We start from the raw sequence: 15,641 nt of genomic DNA on the forward strand, positions 1-15,641 counted from the left end.
TCAGGATGCAGCTGTCTCAACTCTGATTACCTAGGTGATCTACATGAAGTATTGTGGGAGTCTCTAGAGTCTTTATAGATACAAAGAAAGTTTATAGTATCATTACAAGTCAATACCTGTAGGTCCTCCATGCTTTATAGATTATATTTCATATAGGGGTGATCACTAGGATTTGGGGGAATGGGAAGTAGAGAGAAATAATTATAGTATTAAGTATTTGGTCCAACCACACCCCAACAGCAAGCCATGTATTGCTTCCCTGATAACTTGAGCATGTAAATTTCTTGTTGTGGCAGTTAGAACGTGAGATCTACATATTCCTTGTCTTTATGTTGCAGAAGTGGAATAATAAACTGTAGTGCGATCTGCTCTTGGAACCAGGCAAATAATTTAATACTTGAAATTTAGTGAAAGATTAAGTATAGTTAGTGTTTCACCCAGTGCCATACATAGAGCCAGTGTTTGTGTTGATACAAAGAGCAGAGCTTGCTGTGGGATGTCTTTCTGACAGGAAAATCTCCAGCTACATGAGGTGACTCAGTTCTGTGTAGTAGGACTTTTCTGTGATTCTTAGTGTGCTGTCTATATCCTCTGATATGATAAGCATTAGTGATTTGTGGTTCTTGAGCATTTGAGACATGACTAGTGTAACCAAAGAACTGAAATTTTCACTTTGTTTAATCTAAATACCTAATTAAAATGTGCTGTTATTTTACAAAAAAAAATTAAATTATTTTATGCAGCTGATACAATTTGTAAAACAGAAAATGCTTTTAGCATGACTATGGCCCAGGTCAGAATCTCTTTCATTTATTCACTTATCTATGCTAGAAATATTAAGTATTAATATACATTGTACTACACCCACTGTATCATACTAGATACTATAAGAAGTATATTCTGCTGATAAATTCAGCTCTGAGAAAAATGAAAACATTTTCAAAGTCACAATATATAAGTGAACTTGACCCAGTTAGGATGGTATGCAAATTATTCTTGTGCTGCTGTAGAACAGTGCAGAATGAAAACAGTGTTCTGGAAGCCATTAGGAACAGTACCTAAAGCCAAGCAAGAGAACCAAAATCATGAACCTAAATATTAAAAAAAAAAAATACCTAGTCAGATTAAAGGAATAATACAACTAGAAATTACTGGAACATAGAGTTCAAAAAACTATAGTCGGAGCTGGGTAAAGACAGCTGGAATTGCTTCAAGTGTAGAAGAGGGAATGGCACATCCCAAGATGGTTAGCTAAGATGCAAATGCTGTTCTTCAGAGCAGCTGAATGTCAGCGACCCTTAGGTGAAATCCACCCAGGAAGTGTGTGGGTGTGCGTTGGTAGGATGAGCCTGGCTTCAACCTGTATGCCCTAATAAAGTCCACCTGGCTTAACAAGGGGAGGAGGGGATAGTTTGGAGTTTGAGCAGTGATCCTAATATGTAGGTAATTCTGAATCCATGCAGGCTAAGAGTCCAGTTGGCTTTGTATTTGCAGTTTCCACAAAGTACCCTCCTTGTCAAAACTGATCTCCTGCTAAAAAGCTGTAATGATTTTTTTCTTGGATCCTAAGGAAATTTTGGAATACAGCAGTGAAAAGGGAGTGTTTCATCTTTTACTTTTATTCTTTGTGATTTTCTAAACTCACAGGGAGAGATGGAGTGTAGCCAGATGGTCCTGATGCAAAGTAAGTGAAACAGAACAGTCCTGGTAATGCTGCCATGGAGTTACTTTGTTTTGTAGGTTTGTATCGCCCTCTTCATGAATGATTTGAAATTCATTGTTCAAAGGATCTAAATGTTTGGTTTTTAATAATAGAAATTACTCTTCACACTGGGCCAGAAATAACTGAATCAGTTTACTTTTTTTCTCAGCATGGTGGGGCACATATGCAGCAGACCAGGAGCATTCATTTGTGGTGTAAAAGAAAAACAATTTTTTCTTTAAACACTGTATTGCTGTGCAGCTCTGGATGGCCTGGAACTCACTATGTAGACCAGGCTGGCCTTGAATTCACAGAGATTTTTCTGCCTCTGCCTCTTATGTGCAGGCATAAAAGGTGTGTGTCACCATGCTGGCATTTAATTTTTTTTTTTATGAAGGTTAGAATATGTTCCATGTTTTAGGAATCTTAAGAAAAGTGACTCTTAAAAGTTCTTTCTCATAACTTTTGTTGGTATGATGGTTTTAACAACTACAAATATACAAGAAAAAAAAAATACTTTTTGTTGCATAGTTATCCCCTCTTCCTGGATGCCATGGGATCCTGTAAACTATCCATCAGGCCCTGCGGCAAGACAGCTTTTCTTTGGGGAGGAGAAGTAACTGGTGAATCAGGGCTTTTCAGCTTCTGCCTTTTTTGTTTATCTGTTTTGTCAAGGGGGACATCAGAGCTGGACTGTGTGCTAGACAGGAACCTGCCCCAACCACATCCCAGCTCCCCTTCTCTTCTCCTGTCTTCAGTGAAACAACTGCTGGCAGCCATGGCAAAAATATTTGACCTGATTAGTTGCTTATCAGCCTTGCTTTCTTATATCATGTAGTTTCTCTTTTTCTTTTTTTCCCTACATTTAGCTGTGTCCAGATCTGTATCGTCTCCCTTCCTTATCTTGTTCCTTTAATTTTGATTATTTATTTGCTTGAGACTCCTCTGTAATCTATAGATACTTTCAGTTTGCGTGCCTAAAGGGAAGCTGAGAAGTACCTTGATAAGGGAGCCTTGTGTTGGACCAGAGGATTGCACTTCCTATCAGTACCATACTAAAGATTTTTTTTTTTTGTATAAAACTTTGACTTTTATAGAATAACACCATCTGCTTAGAATTAGCCTATCATTTTCATAAGATTATGTGTTTTTGTATCAGGGACACTCAAAATTGGGCTTATTAAATCCTTACTGGCTCAGGATGATTTTACTTAGACAAAGCTCCTATAATATCATTGACATTAAAATTTTCATTTTGCTTAGTATTCCTTTTTCACTTTTATTGTTGAGATACCCTGGCTTGAACCAAGGATCTCTAGCATGACAGGCAAGCATTCTGCCAGAGATACTTTACTATTGCTTAGGTTTTTTTTATCAGGATTTCACAATGTTGTACAGACTGTCCCAGAACTTCTAGAACCCATGACTCCCTAGTGCTGGGATTATGGGTAGGCTACCACACCCAGTTAGTACTCCAAGTTCTAATCCAGTTTGTGCAGGATTAAATTTTTGCACATTAGATTAGTCATATGCTCTTTCAGTATACACTTACTGACCTTTTTCAGGCACTACCACACCATTTGCTAATGTTTCAAAAATACTTTGAAATCCCACTGTAACTTTTGTTTCAGGACAGACCATAAATTGGCCCCATTTCAGGGAAGTGCAGTTAATAAACGATAAAAAGTCCTCATTAGAAGTTAAGTCTTCCAAACGTGCTAATGCCATGTTCTGGAATAGCACTAGCCAGAAAGCTGAGCCTGCCAGCACTTGTTTAAGCATTTGCTCTAGGATGGAAGTAAAGCAAGAGTTACTGGGTCTTAAGTAATATCATTTAGCAAGAGTTACGATGGAAATAAGTCCAAATATTGTCTAAAATCCAGGCTCCGTTTTCCTTGGTGAGTGTTCCAGGGTTCGCTTAGATCCTGGTCTTCTCTTCTTGCTGCCCTTTTTTTTTTGATGTTGTTTTCCTGTGCCACAATTTTAACTTCTCTTTTTTTTCTTTTGTACTTTTGGATATATTTTCCTTATCTATGCTGCAATTGGTAGTTTTTTCAAACTTTTAAAATTATTTAGTTTTTTTTTTTTTTAATTAAATCTTATTAACCAAAAACCTTGTAATCCCCATTCATATTGCCCACTGTGTGTAGGCTGGATTTCATCATGTCTCACTAAAACTCACAGCAGTTTATCATCACTTATGGGATAAGTACCTATCATTGTCTTAATCCATCCAAATCTGGGAACAAAAACAGTCAGAAGGTTAGACACACTTGCTTACTCCAGACTCTGGAGCTTTGCTTTGCCTTCTGGTTCCAACTTCCTTTAAAGTTATCCAGTCGTTCCTGTCAAACCACAGTCTATCAGAGCAACAGAAAGCTTTTTAAGTGTGGTGAGTAGTAGAACCAGTGAAATAGGCATCAGCATTATAGGACCTGACAACATCCTTATTTATTTCATCTTGATGGAGGCTTGTAGTTCTATGGAAACAAGATTTTTAGAAACTCCCTTAATGGCACTATTTTTTCAAGTTGGAGCAAATGAGCTAGAAAAACTGATTCAAGAGTAGGATGATTAGATATTTTTCAGCATGTTTCCATGAAGGACCTGTAATACATAAAACAAGAGAGCATGGTTTGTGTTTGAGGGGGCTGATGAAGTAAAACAAGAAGCCAAGGCAAGAATATGATGCTTTGAGAGGCAGGGATAGATCCTTCCAAGGACCTGCATGTTAGGACAATGTTTACATCGAATTTTAGCACCTGGTAATTTACCCCTGCCCCCAAAGGTGGTTTGAATGTCTTCAATAGATTCATGTTTTTGAATACTTCATTTCCACTCGGTAGGTGTTTGGGGAGGATTAGGAGATGTGATCTTATGGAGGAAGTATGTCACTGGGGGTGAGCTTTGAGATTTCAAAAGACTCACTACTTTGAGTTCATTCTTTGCCTCCTACATATGGATCAAGATGTAAGCTCTTAGCTGTTCCTGCTGCCATGCCTTTGCTCTGCCATCATGGACTCTTAACGCTCTGAAACCATTAGCCCAGTTAAATGTTTTCCTTTACAAGTTGCCTTGGTCATGGTGTTTTGTCACAGCAATAGAAAGGTAACTAAGACACCCCCTGTCCCCTGTAACTCCTCCAAGTTGGTTTTCAGTAGCCTAGTATACTGGATACATAACTCTGATTGTAGATTTAGAATTTCTCCTCCAGGTAAAGACTTTTCTGTATATGTTGTGTAAGACATATATTCAAAAATGTGACTCATCTGCTGTGTGCGTAGGAGATAGAAAGTGGTTAAAAAGAAGACCAGATATAGGATCCTCCACCCCTCTTACTTCAACCATTTCTTTCTTTCCCTTGCCTCATCCTTTAGGAAGCTGTTCACATTGTGTAGACACATCTTCAAAATTTCCATATGTTAGGCACAATCTTTTGGATTACTGGAACTTGCCCATCAGACGATAATCCATAGGAGAGACTAGGTAGCATTTCTAGAAAGAGAGAATACTCTTAGAGGGAAAGTGAAGTTGGGCTAGCTTGTTTAATAATTATTTGGGAAATACTGCTTCTGAGAATATTGTTTGATTCATTGTCAGGGACAAGGACAGAATCTCTAGTTAGTGGAAAAATACAGACCCCCCCCCCCCATAAGACAGGGAACTAGATCATCTTACAGTCAGGTTGCCTAGCAACAGGACATTGAGTAGAGCCCTTGACCTTTCCACCCTGTAAACATCCTACACAAACATCCTGTTAGCTTGTCCCACCTATGCAGATAACAGCTTCTTGCTCCCCCACCACCCTGCAGGAACTATATAAACCCTCCTATATTGATTTAGCTTATGTAGTATGTGGGTCGTCAACTTCCATTCCCTTTCCTTGGAGTTCCATTGGCTGAGCTTTAGCAAGCGTGTCAGTTAGAATGGCAATTCATCACTGCCCCCCCAAATATCGTATAAATCATGCATGTAGAGATGGAAACTGTAGAAAAAGATGAAAACATTCTCTCTAAAGCCTCAGAAGCTTTTGAAACAATACTATTTTGGTATCTGAGTGATTGCTACAGCATCAAATCAAGAGATAAGACATTTCCAGTCTCCAAATTGCTGTAACTTTTACATATTTTAGGAAATGCAAAGCCACTGAATCTATTCAAGGGTTCTGTTCCACATGTAAGAAAGCAACAGGAGATCTGGTATCCATAAGAAATGAGTGTGATTGGCAAGGGAAGCAGCATCCTATTATTTATGGTGATAAGTCAGTGATCTGTTAGCCAAAGGTGACAAATAAACACAATTAGATATCGTATAAGTTCTCAGATACTGAGTTTCAGATGGTTCCAACATCGTGAGGATGGAGCCACCCCTCCAAAGCAGAAGGAAATGTCAAGTATGTATTGCATATGGTAGGCCTTGTTCAAGATCCTTTGTGAGATGATACTCAGAAATCAGTAAATATTGTAGAGCTTTTCAGGATGTTTTAATAGGGTTGAAGGCAGCAATCTGGGTTATTCTTTCTTAGGCTTAAAGAAAAACTTTCCTATTTGTTGAAGAAGTCTCAAACTCAAGGGTGATAATTGGCATTTTAAAGAGACATAAATTATTTTTTAGAAATTATATGTGTTACTTTCATAAGATTAAAGGAGTGATAACTGTGCTTATATAACCATAGACCCACAGTATTCTAAATTAAATTCCATATGGGATTTTACCAAATACCTGGTGTTCATTAAATATTAGTGTGCATATACTTCTCATCTTTCTCTTTCAAGCTGGCAGATGTTTTGTAATTTAAGGAAGGATATAGAAGGAACATTAGCTAGGCCTTAAAAAGAACAACATATCAAGCCTAAATAGGCATCTTATTCTCCTGTAGACACTTATATTGTAGGGATTGGGATACTGGAAATCAGATCTAGGGTCTTCTACACACTAAACAAGTACTCTGCTACTGAGCTATATTTCTAGCACATCATGTATTATAGGCTAGGACAATAATACCTACAATAAATCCTTACAACCCTCCTGCTTCAAGTACAAAGATGCCTCAGGAGGAACCAACCAGCCCTTCTGAATCAGGATCTGTAACTATAGGACTGAAGACTGAGATACTTTTTTTTTCTTAAGATAGGGTATTAGTGGCTCAGGTTAATCTTCAACTCATAATCCCCCTGTCTTAGGCTTCCAAGTGCTGACATTTTGGATGTGAGCCACAATGCTAACTCCCAAGATACCTTCAGAATGTTCTTCAGATAATTCTGATGAGCAGCAAAGTTTTTGAGTCACTGATGTGTACAATGGGAAAGTATTGACATTTTTCTTTTTCAAACAGAGGCACAAAAGTGTCACTTTTTTCTTAAGGATGTGGCCTGGTTAGTTGAAAAGAATACTGGGGTGAAATCTAACATTAGACTTAATGATGTTTCTGTAGCATAGGAGTTCATTGGTAGCAGCAGATGGTAGTAGTAAATGTTACTTGTTCATCCCTTTCCCCATTCATTGAACAGTGATTCCTTAAAACAAATGGCTATCATCCCAGGTTTACTCTGAAGTTTAGCTTTCTGTCTGCATTTATTGTTGAGTATCAGCTATGTGCTAACCACATATTAGTGTTCTTAGTTTCAATTTTTTACAGTTATTTAGTGAGGTGTGTGTGTGTGTGTGTGTGTGTGTGTGTGTGTGTGTGTGTGTGTGTGTACATGAATGTAGATAGAGGTCATAGAAGGTCAGAGAACAATTTGCAGGAGGTGGTGCCAGCTTTCCACTATGTGTTCTGAGTATTTCAAGTCATCCAGGATGGCAGCAAGTGCCCTCATCCTCTGTGCCATATGTCAGGCCCTCCTTTCCAGTTCTGATGATAGAGATGAATAGCAATTTTGTCAATGTTTATTTGTTTACAATTTAGTTATGTCACAAATATAAATGCTTATATTTTTATAAAATATGCTTTATAAAACTCCACAGTAAGATTATCTAACCAAATTTTCATGATCATATTTGTCCTATTTTAACTACATACTGTTATTTTGATATATTGAATAGTTTCTCTCCAATGTTAATGTAGGAAAGCTTATAGTAGGGCATAAAAAATCCTTTATCCACAGCATAAATAAAGATACCTGTGATTATATTATACATATGCATGTTATTGTTATGCATAAATATGTATATTCTTAATGTCATTTGAATGAAAGCCCTTATGTACTTCAGTAAAGTACCGTGGTATTAAATTTTACATAAACTTGGGCTGGTGAGACAGCTTGAAAGCTCTTGCCTTGCAAACTTTGTGTCCTTAGGTCAATCCTCAGAATTCAGGTAAATGTAGGAAACAACCAATTCCCAAGGGTTGTCCACTGATTTCCACATGTACCATGCCCACCCCACCCCCATAAAATAAGAATAAAAATCATAAATAAATAAATAAATAAATATATATATATATATATATATGTATGTATGTATTTGTGGGTATGCCTTTGGGGCGTTGTCTTTTTTTTTTATTTTGCAATACAATTCAGTTTTACATATCAGCCACGGATTCCCTTGTTCTCCCCCCCCCCTCCCGCCCCCCTCACCTTCCCCCCAGCCCACCCCCTATTCCCACCTCCTCCAGGGAAAAGCCTCCCCCGCGGACTGAGATCAACCTGGTAGACTCAGTCCAGGTAGGTCCAGTCCCCTCCTCCCAGGCCAAGCCAAGCGATCCTGCATAGGCCCCAGGTTTCAAACAGCCGACTCATGCAATGAGCACAGGACCTGGTCCCACTGCCTGGATGCCTCCCAAACAGATCAAGCCAATCAACTGTCTCACCCATTCAGAGGGCCTGATCCAGTTGGTGACCCCTCAGCCATTGGTTCATAGTTCATGTGTTTCCATTTGTAGGCCCTGGGTGGATCTCTGGGAGTCCAATATTTTTAATTACTTAACCTGTTAGGGTGAGGGATTGCTCTTACTATGATCCAACTTGGAATAAAGCAGTGATTACAAAACATCCAGTGAGTTTCCTTTGGGATTAAGGTTTATCCTAGGTATCCATTCAGAAAATTTAGATTTGTAACAGAATCTTTGGCTTTGTGTGTGTGTGTGTGTGTGTGTTTAATTATTTGAGAATTTCATACACTCACAAGGTGTTTTGATCTATTTTCTATTCCATTCCTTCCAAATCATCTCTATCTCCCATATTGCTTTTCCCTTCCAACTTCAAGTGCTCTTTTTTTAAACCCACTGAGTCCACTCAGTGCTGCCAGGATGTACATAGGTGAGGGACCATCTACGAGAGCAAGAACCACCTTCAAGGGGCCACTTAACTAAAAACGTCGTTTTTCCCTTTCCTAGCAGTTGTTAATTGCCCTAGCTGCTCAGTTAGGAGTGAGACTTCACGAGTGACCCTGCTCCCACCCATTTTTTAATTCCATTAGGCAGAGCAATACTGTATTTGCTTTTCTCTGTGTTAGAAACACAATTTTCCTTTTCTTTTTTTTAAATTTAACTGTTAATTATGTGTACATGGGGCTGGGAGGGCCTTGGGTATATGAAATCTGCATGCAAATGCCTGCAGAGAACAGAGACTTTGGGTCCTCTGGAACTGTAGCTATAGGCAGTTGTGAGCTGCCTAACATGGGATCTGGAATTGAACTCAGATCCCCTGAAAGACCAGTACACTCTCTTAATTGCTGAGCATCTCCCAGTCTCATAGTGTTTCTTTTCAAATAGCATAAGAATTGACTCTTGGAGCCAGCCAGCCTTTCTTTCTTTCTTTCTTTCTTTCTTTCTTTCTTTCTTTCTTTCTTTCTTTCTTTTTCTTTCTTTCTTCCTTTATTTCTTTCTTTCTTTCTCTCTTTCTTTCTTTTGTTCGTTCGTTCTTTCTTCCTTCCTTCCTTCCTTCCTTCCTTTCTTTCCTTTTCTTTTTTGTTATTTTACTCTCTTTTGTTTTTGCTTGTTCTTTTACTTTTCATAAGTAACTTAGACTTCAGGAATTTGTGTCAATAGGAGATATGAAAAAAAATTCTCTTAACTGGATGACTCAGGGGCCTATGTTGAAAGATTTTTAGAGTGTCATTAAAAATATTAGGTGAGTAAAAATGGCTTGTACCAATTACTTTTTAAATTTATCAGCTTTTATGTATGTTTGTATGTATAAAACAGAATGCAGTTTCTCTCAGTTTACATTACAAAACACATAAAAATAAATACCAAATTGAAACTCTGAGACATCATAAAAATCAATACATTCAAGCCATTTGGATTTCCAAAGCACTTCTGAAACACAAATCTTTTAGATTTGTCTTCAACTAAATATTATTTTCCCCATTTTATAGCCAGTGTCTGAACATCCAAGGACAATGTCAATTTTGTTAATAAATGATCCATCAAATCCATGCATAGTATAAAAATGTTGATACATTTATTCATTCCTTATTATGTAAAAATCTGTCTGTAATAAAAGGATTTTTATGCATAGGGCAATGGATTTATGCACAGTGAATTTATAATGGTTTCCCAGATGTTCATATTTAACTAGCAACCATTCATGAAAGAAGTAAGGCTTTCAAAGGTTATCTTCCTGATTAATAGCTTTTGCTGTTGCTAGCTGGGTGATTTTATAGTCAGGCGGAAAATTAACTATGTCATTTCCAGATCACAGCTATCAATATAAACAATATAATTTCACATATTTCAATAATATTTTGAAATGAAAACAAGACATTACTTTATTTCATTTAATGATTCATGTAGTATCATAGATCTATTGGCTCCTCTTAAATATTACCAGAAATGAACCATTTGTCGAAGTGATTATATTCTAATATAAACATATTGCCACTATCTGAGATGAAACATAAGACCACAAGAGCACTCTTAATGAAGGACTTCATGTTTCATGTTGGAATTTTTTCATAATATTATTGAGTATGCTATTGTGTCAAATTTTGTTTTCTAATAATGCCATCTCTTTGAAGCCAACTACCACAGTAGTAAAGAGGGAAATATTAACGCAGAAAAACACCAGCTTTTTAGGCCGACTAAAAATTATAAGGATTGCTCAACAGACCCAGCAATGAAATATTGCTGTGAATGCATGTGCCTTTATCAGCTTAAGTAGCTTATTATAATCAGATTAAATCCCTACTCATATAAATCTATTATGGCTTATGACTTAAATCCATGAGAATTATAACAGAGCTTTGTCTAATCAAACTCAAATTTAATTATATGTTCACATTATAATCTAGAGAACAGAGGTTGGGGGTTAAAATGAGCTTCATGTTTTTGTCTTGAATGTAAAATAAGAATCTTTTTTTTTTCTCAGTTGTAACATGCTTGCCAATACACATGAGTAATCCCATGTGCCTCTAATAATCTGTATTTAGGAAGACCCTAATTCAGCCATCTTTAGCCCTGTATAGTTCTTAGGGCCCTCGTAACAAGATACTACAGGTTTGGTGTTTTAAACAGAAGAAATATTCTGATATTTCTACACCTAAATATCCATTAGGGTGTTGGCAAAAATTTACCCTTTTTGACATATTTCTCTTAAACTGTCAGTAGCCACCTTATCTCTGTATTCATATGGTCTTTCTGCATGTGTACACATTAACATCCAAAAGTTCCCTTTCTTATAAGGATCCCATTCAGATTGGCTTACAGCCCACAGAATTACATCATTTCACAATAATCACCTCTTTAAAGAAATTATCTCCAAACACTGTCACATCTGAAGTCCTGGGGATAAGGACTTCAGCGTCTGAATCTGAGAGGGACATAATTCAGTCTGTAACACTTCCATGCATTACCTTCACTGTCGTTCTCTTCTTCTAAACATTTATTTTGTGTCTACTAGTATGACAGATAATGGGCTAGAGTCTGAAAAGCATTGATTAATGAAGAAAATGTAGCCCTTTCTTGCAGAGATCTGGAGGACAAAGGAAATAAGTAATTAATTGCATTTTAGTGTAGTGTTCTGATCAGGATGTACAAAAGATACTTTGAAAGAGCAGAGCCACCGAAACCAGCCTTGGGAAAGTTATGGAAAACCTTTGTCATAGAAACAAACTTATAGCCAAATCTTAAAAGACCATAGCCATCACTAGAGGGAAAAACAGGTAGATAAGTCTACAGAGAAGGAACAGGTAAGAACTGATACATGTTTGAAGTAGTACAGTGTAATCTCACCCTCCCAAGTCTGGCAGGTTTCTAGAGAAGTCTGTAAGAAATGGGGGAGTACTAAATTGGAATTTAATACTATGGAAAAGTAAATTTACATAAGATGAAGTTATTGTGCTTAGAAAATAAGTCATGTCAACAGAGAAAGGAAGCTTGGAAAAATTAACTGATAGTATAAAGACTTACTTAATAATATAGAGTATTCTACAAACCAATTAAAAAATGTCCAGTAATCAAGTAAGAAGATAAGCAGTCAAACAGAGTTGAAGTAAAATAAATGTGTCTATTTGTGGTGGTATTTTATTTGTGCTTTCATAAATAAAGCTTGCCTGGAGATCAGAGGAATAGGAACGGCCATTATAAGTAAACAAAGAAGTCATGCAATGTTAGCACACGCCTTTAATCCTATCACTTGGCAGGCAGGAATCTGTCTAGATCTCTGTGAGTTCAAGGCCGTACTGGAAACAGCCAGATGTGGTGGCATATGCCTTAAATTCCAACACTAGTCAACCATGGAGGTCTAGAGGTTTGCACAGACAGACAGGAAGTGACAGAGCTGGGCAGAAAGTGGAAGTGATGTAGCTGGACAGAGAGAGCAAATCAGATGGCAGAATAGCAAGGCATATAGGCATGGATAGACAGGAAGTAACTCACATTTAGAAGCTGCCGAGTTGGCGAGGTAAGGTTACCTGTGGCTTTCCCTAATTCCCTGTTCTCTCTCAGGCTTTCAACCTTATATCTGCTTCCGTGTTTTTTATTTAATAAGACCATTTAAAAATTCATCTACATCTATTATTAAAAAAAAAAAAAACACTTAACGTAAGCAGAAGGTCGCTCTTGGAGGAAGTGGCCTCTTTGTGCCCTGTGACCAGAGCACAGTTACTACTTTCTCCAAGCTCCTCTCGGCCGCTGGCCGCGACACTCCATCGCCAAGATGCCTCGGATTATGATCAAAGGGGGCGTGTGTGTGGAGAAATACCGAGGATGACATTCTGTAAGCAGCAGTAACAAAATATGGGAAAAACCAGTGGTCTAGGATTGCCTCCTTGCTGCATAGGAAATCATCAAAGCAGTGCAAAGCCAGATGGTATGAATGGCTGGACCCAAGTATTAAAGAAACTGAGTGGTCTAGAGAAGAGGAGGAGAAACTCTTGCACTTGGCCAAGCTGATGCCAACGCAGTGGAGGATTATCGCTCCAATCATTGGAAGAACAGCAGCCCAGTGCTTGGAACACTATGAATTCCTCCTGGACAAAACTGTCCAAAAGGACAATGAAGAGGAAACAATAGATGACTCCTGAAAACTTAAACCTGGAGAGATAGATCCAAATCCAGAAACAAAACCAGCTCGGCCTGATCCAATTGATATGGATGAGGATGAACTTGAGATGCTTTCTGAGGCTCGAGCCCACCTGGCCAATACTCAAGGAAAGAAGACTAAGAGGAAAGCAAGAGAGAAGCAGCTGGAAGAAGCAAGGTGCCTTGCTGCCCTCCAGAAAAGACCAGAGCTCCAAGCAGCTGGCATAGAGATCCAGAAGAAGAGGAAGAAGAAGAGAGAAGTTGATTACAATGCCGAAATCCCATTTGAGAAAAAGCCTGCTCTTGGTTTTTATGATACTTTGGAGAACTACCAGGCCCTTTCATGCAGATTTCAGGAAATTACGGCAGCAGGATCTTGATGGGGAACTGAGTTCTGAAAAAGAAGGCAGAGAAAGAAAAAAAAGACAAACAGCATTTAAAAAGGAAAAAAGAATCTGATCTGCCATCGGCTCTTCTTCAAACTAGTGGTGTCTCGGAGTTTACTAAAAAGAGAAGCAAGTTAGTGCTGCCTGCCCCTCAGATTTCAGATGCAGAGCTCCAGGAGGTTGTCAAGGTAGGCCAGGCCAGTGAAGTTGCTCAGACTGCATAGGAGTCTGGGATCACAAACTCGGCTTCCAGCACTCTCCTGTCTGAGTACAATGTCACAAACAACAGCATTGCCCTGAGAACACCACGGACACCGGCCTCCCAAGACAGGATTCTGCAGGAAGCTCAGAACCTCATGGCCTTGACCAATGTGGACACTCCATTGAGGTGGGCTGAATACCCCACTGCATGAGAGTGACTTCTCTGGTGTGACCCTACAGCGGCAGGTTGTACAGACTCCAAATACGGTTCTGTCTACCCCTTTCAGGACTCCTTCTAATGGAGCTGAAGGGCTGACTCCCTGAAGTGGAACAACACCCAAGCCAGTCCCTAATGCCACCCCAGGTAGAACACCGCTTAGAGACAAGTTAAACATCAATCCGGAGGATGGGCTGGCAGATTACAGTGACCCCTCTTACGTGAAGCAGATGGAAAGAGAATCTCGTGAACATCTCCGTCTAGGGTTGTTGGGCCTCCCTGCACCTAAGAATGATTTTGAAATTGTTCTACAAGAAAATGCTGGGAAGGAGCTGGAAGAGCGTGAAATAGATGATAACTACATTGAAGATGCTGCTGATGTAGATGCTCGAAAGCAGGCCATTCGAGATGCTGAGCGTGTAAAGGAAATGAAACGAATGCTCAAAGCTGTTCAGAAGGATCTACCAAGGCTGTCTGAAGTAAATGAAACTATTTTAAGACCTTTAAATGTAGAACCACCTCTAACAGATTTACAGAAGAGTGAAGAATTGATCAAAAAAGAAATGATTACTATGCTTCATTATGACCTGCTACATCACCCCTATGAACCATCTGGAAATAAAAAAGGAAAAACTGTTGGATTTGCTACTAACAATTCAGAGCACATTACCTATCTTGAGCATTGCCCTTGTGAGCAGTTCTCCAAAGAAGAACTGAAAAAGACCCAGGATGTTCTGGCACAAGAGATGGAAGTGGTAAAACAAGGAATGAGCCTCGGAGAACTCTCCAGTGAAGCTTACAGCCGGGTGTGGGAAGAATGCTACAGTCAAGTTCTGTATCTTCCTAGTCAGAGCCGCTACACAAGAGCTAATCTTGCCAGCAAAAAGGACAGAATTGAATCCCTTCGAAAGAGACTTGAGATAAACAGGGGTCACATGACAACAGAAGCCAAGAGAGCCGCAAAGATGGAAAAGAAGATGAAAATTTTGCTTGGCGGTTACCAGTCTTGTGCTATGGGGCTCATGAAACAGTTGAATGACTTTCGGGACCAAATTGAACAGGCTCACTTGGAGCTACGCACTTTTGAAGAACTCAAGAAACATGAAGACTCTGCTATTCCCCGGAGGCTAGAGTGTCTGAAAGAAGATGTACAGCGGCAACGGGATCGAGAGAAAGAGCTTCAGCAGAGGTACGCAGATCTGATGATGGAGAAAGAGTCTTTACAGGCAAAGTTCTGAAGCCCAGCTGATGCTCTGCCACAGAAGTAGTTGCTGGTTTCATACTCTGCAAGGCTGAAACTGACGTTTCTCTTCATTGACAAATTCACCTAGCACCTGTGGTTTTCAGTTGTTTGTTTTGAATGATACCGATCTTGCGCGTTCCTTGTTAGAGACTTGGACTCCAGGATAATGAGGGTCTAAATTATCCAGATGCTCAGCTCATTCTTTGCCAGTGTCACATTTGCAAAATTTCATAGTTTAGGCCTTTAATTTAAAAAGCCTGACTTAAAATACTGCCTGTGAGTAAACCCTTGAATAAAAAGAACATGTGAAAAAAAAATTAACAAAACATGTGTTGGCAAAAGTATAGAGAAATTGAAGCCCTGTGCACTGTTGGTAGGAATGTAAAGTGCTAAAAGTACTATGAAAATGAATATAGAGGTTCCTCAAA

At 38.8% G+C, this 15,641-nt stretch overlaps 1 protein-coding gene and 1 pseudogene across 1 annotated transcript in view; both read left to right on the top strand.

The window, feature by feature from the left end:
- Positions 1 to 15,641, top strand: part of Rnls (renalase, FAD dependent amine oxidase) — a 262,255-nt gene that overhangs the window by 54,870 nt on the left and 191,744 nt on the right. The window lies entirely within an intron of this gene.
- Positions 12,802 to 15,345, top strand: LOC131907806 (cell division cycle 5-like protein; annotated as a pseudogene).

The sequence above is a fragment of the Peromyscus eremicus genome, chromosome 1, assembly GCF_949786415.1.
Source record: "Peromyscus eremicus chromosome 1, PerEre_H2_v1, whole genome shotgun sequence".
In the NCBI taxonomy this organism is placed as follows: domain Eukaryota; kingdom Metazoa; phylum Chordata; class Mammalia; order Rodentia; family Cricetidae; genus Peromyscus; species Peromyscus eremicus.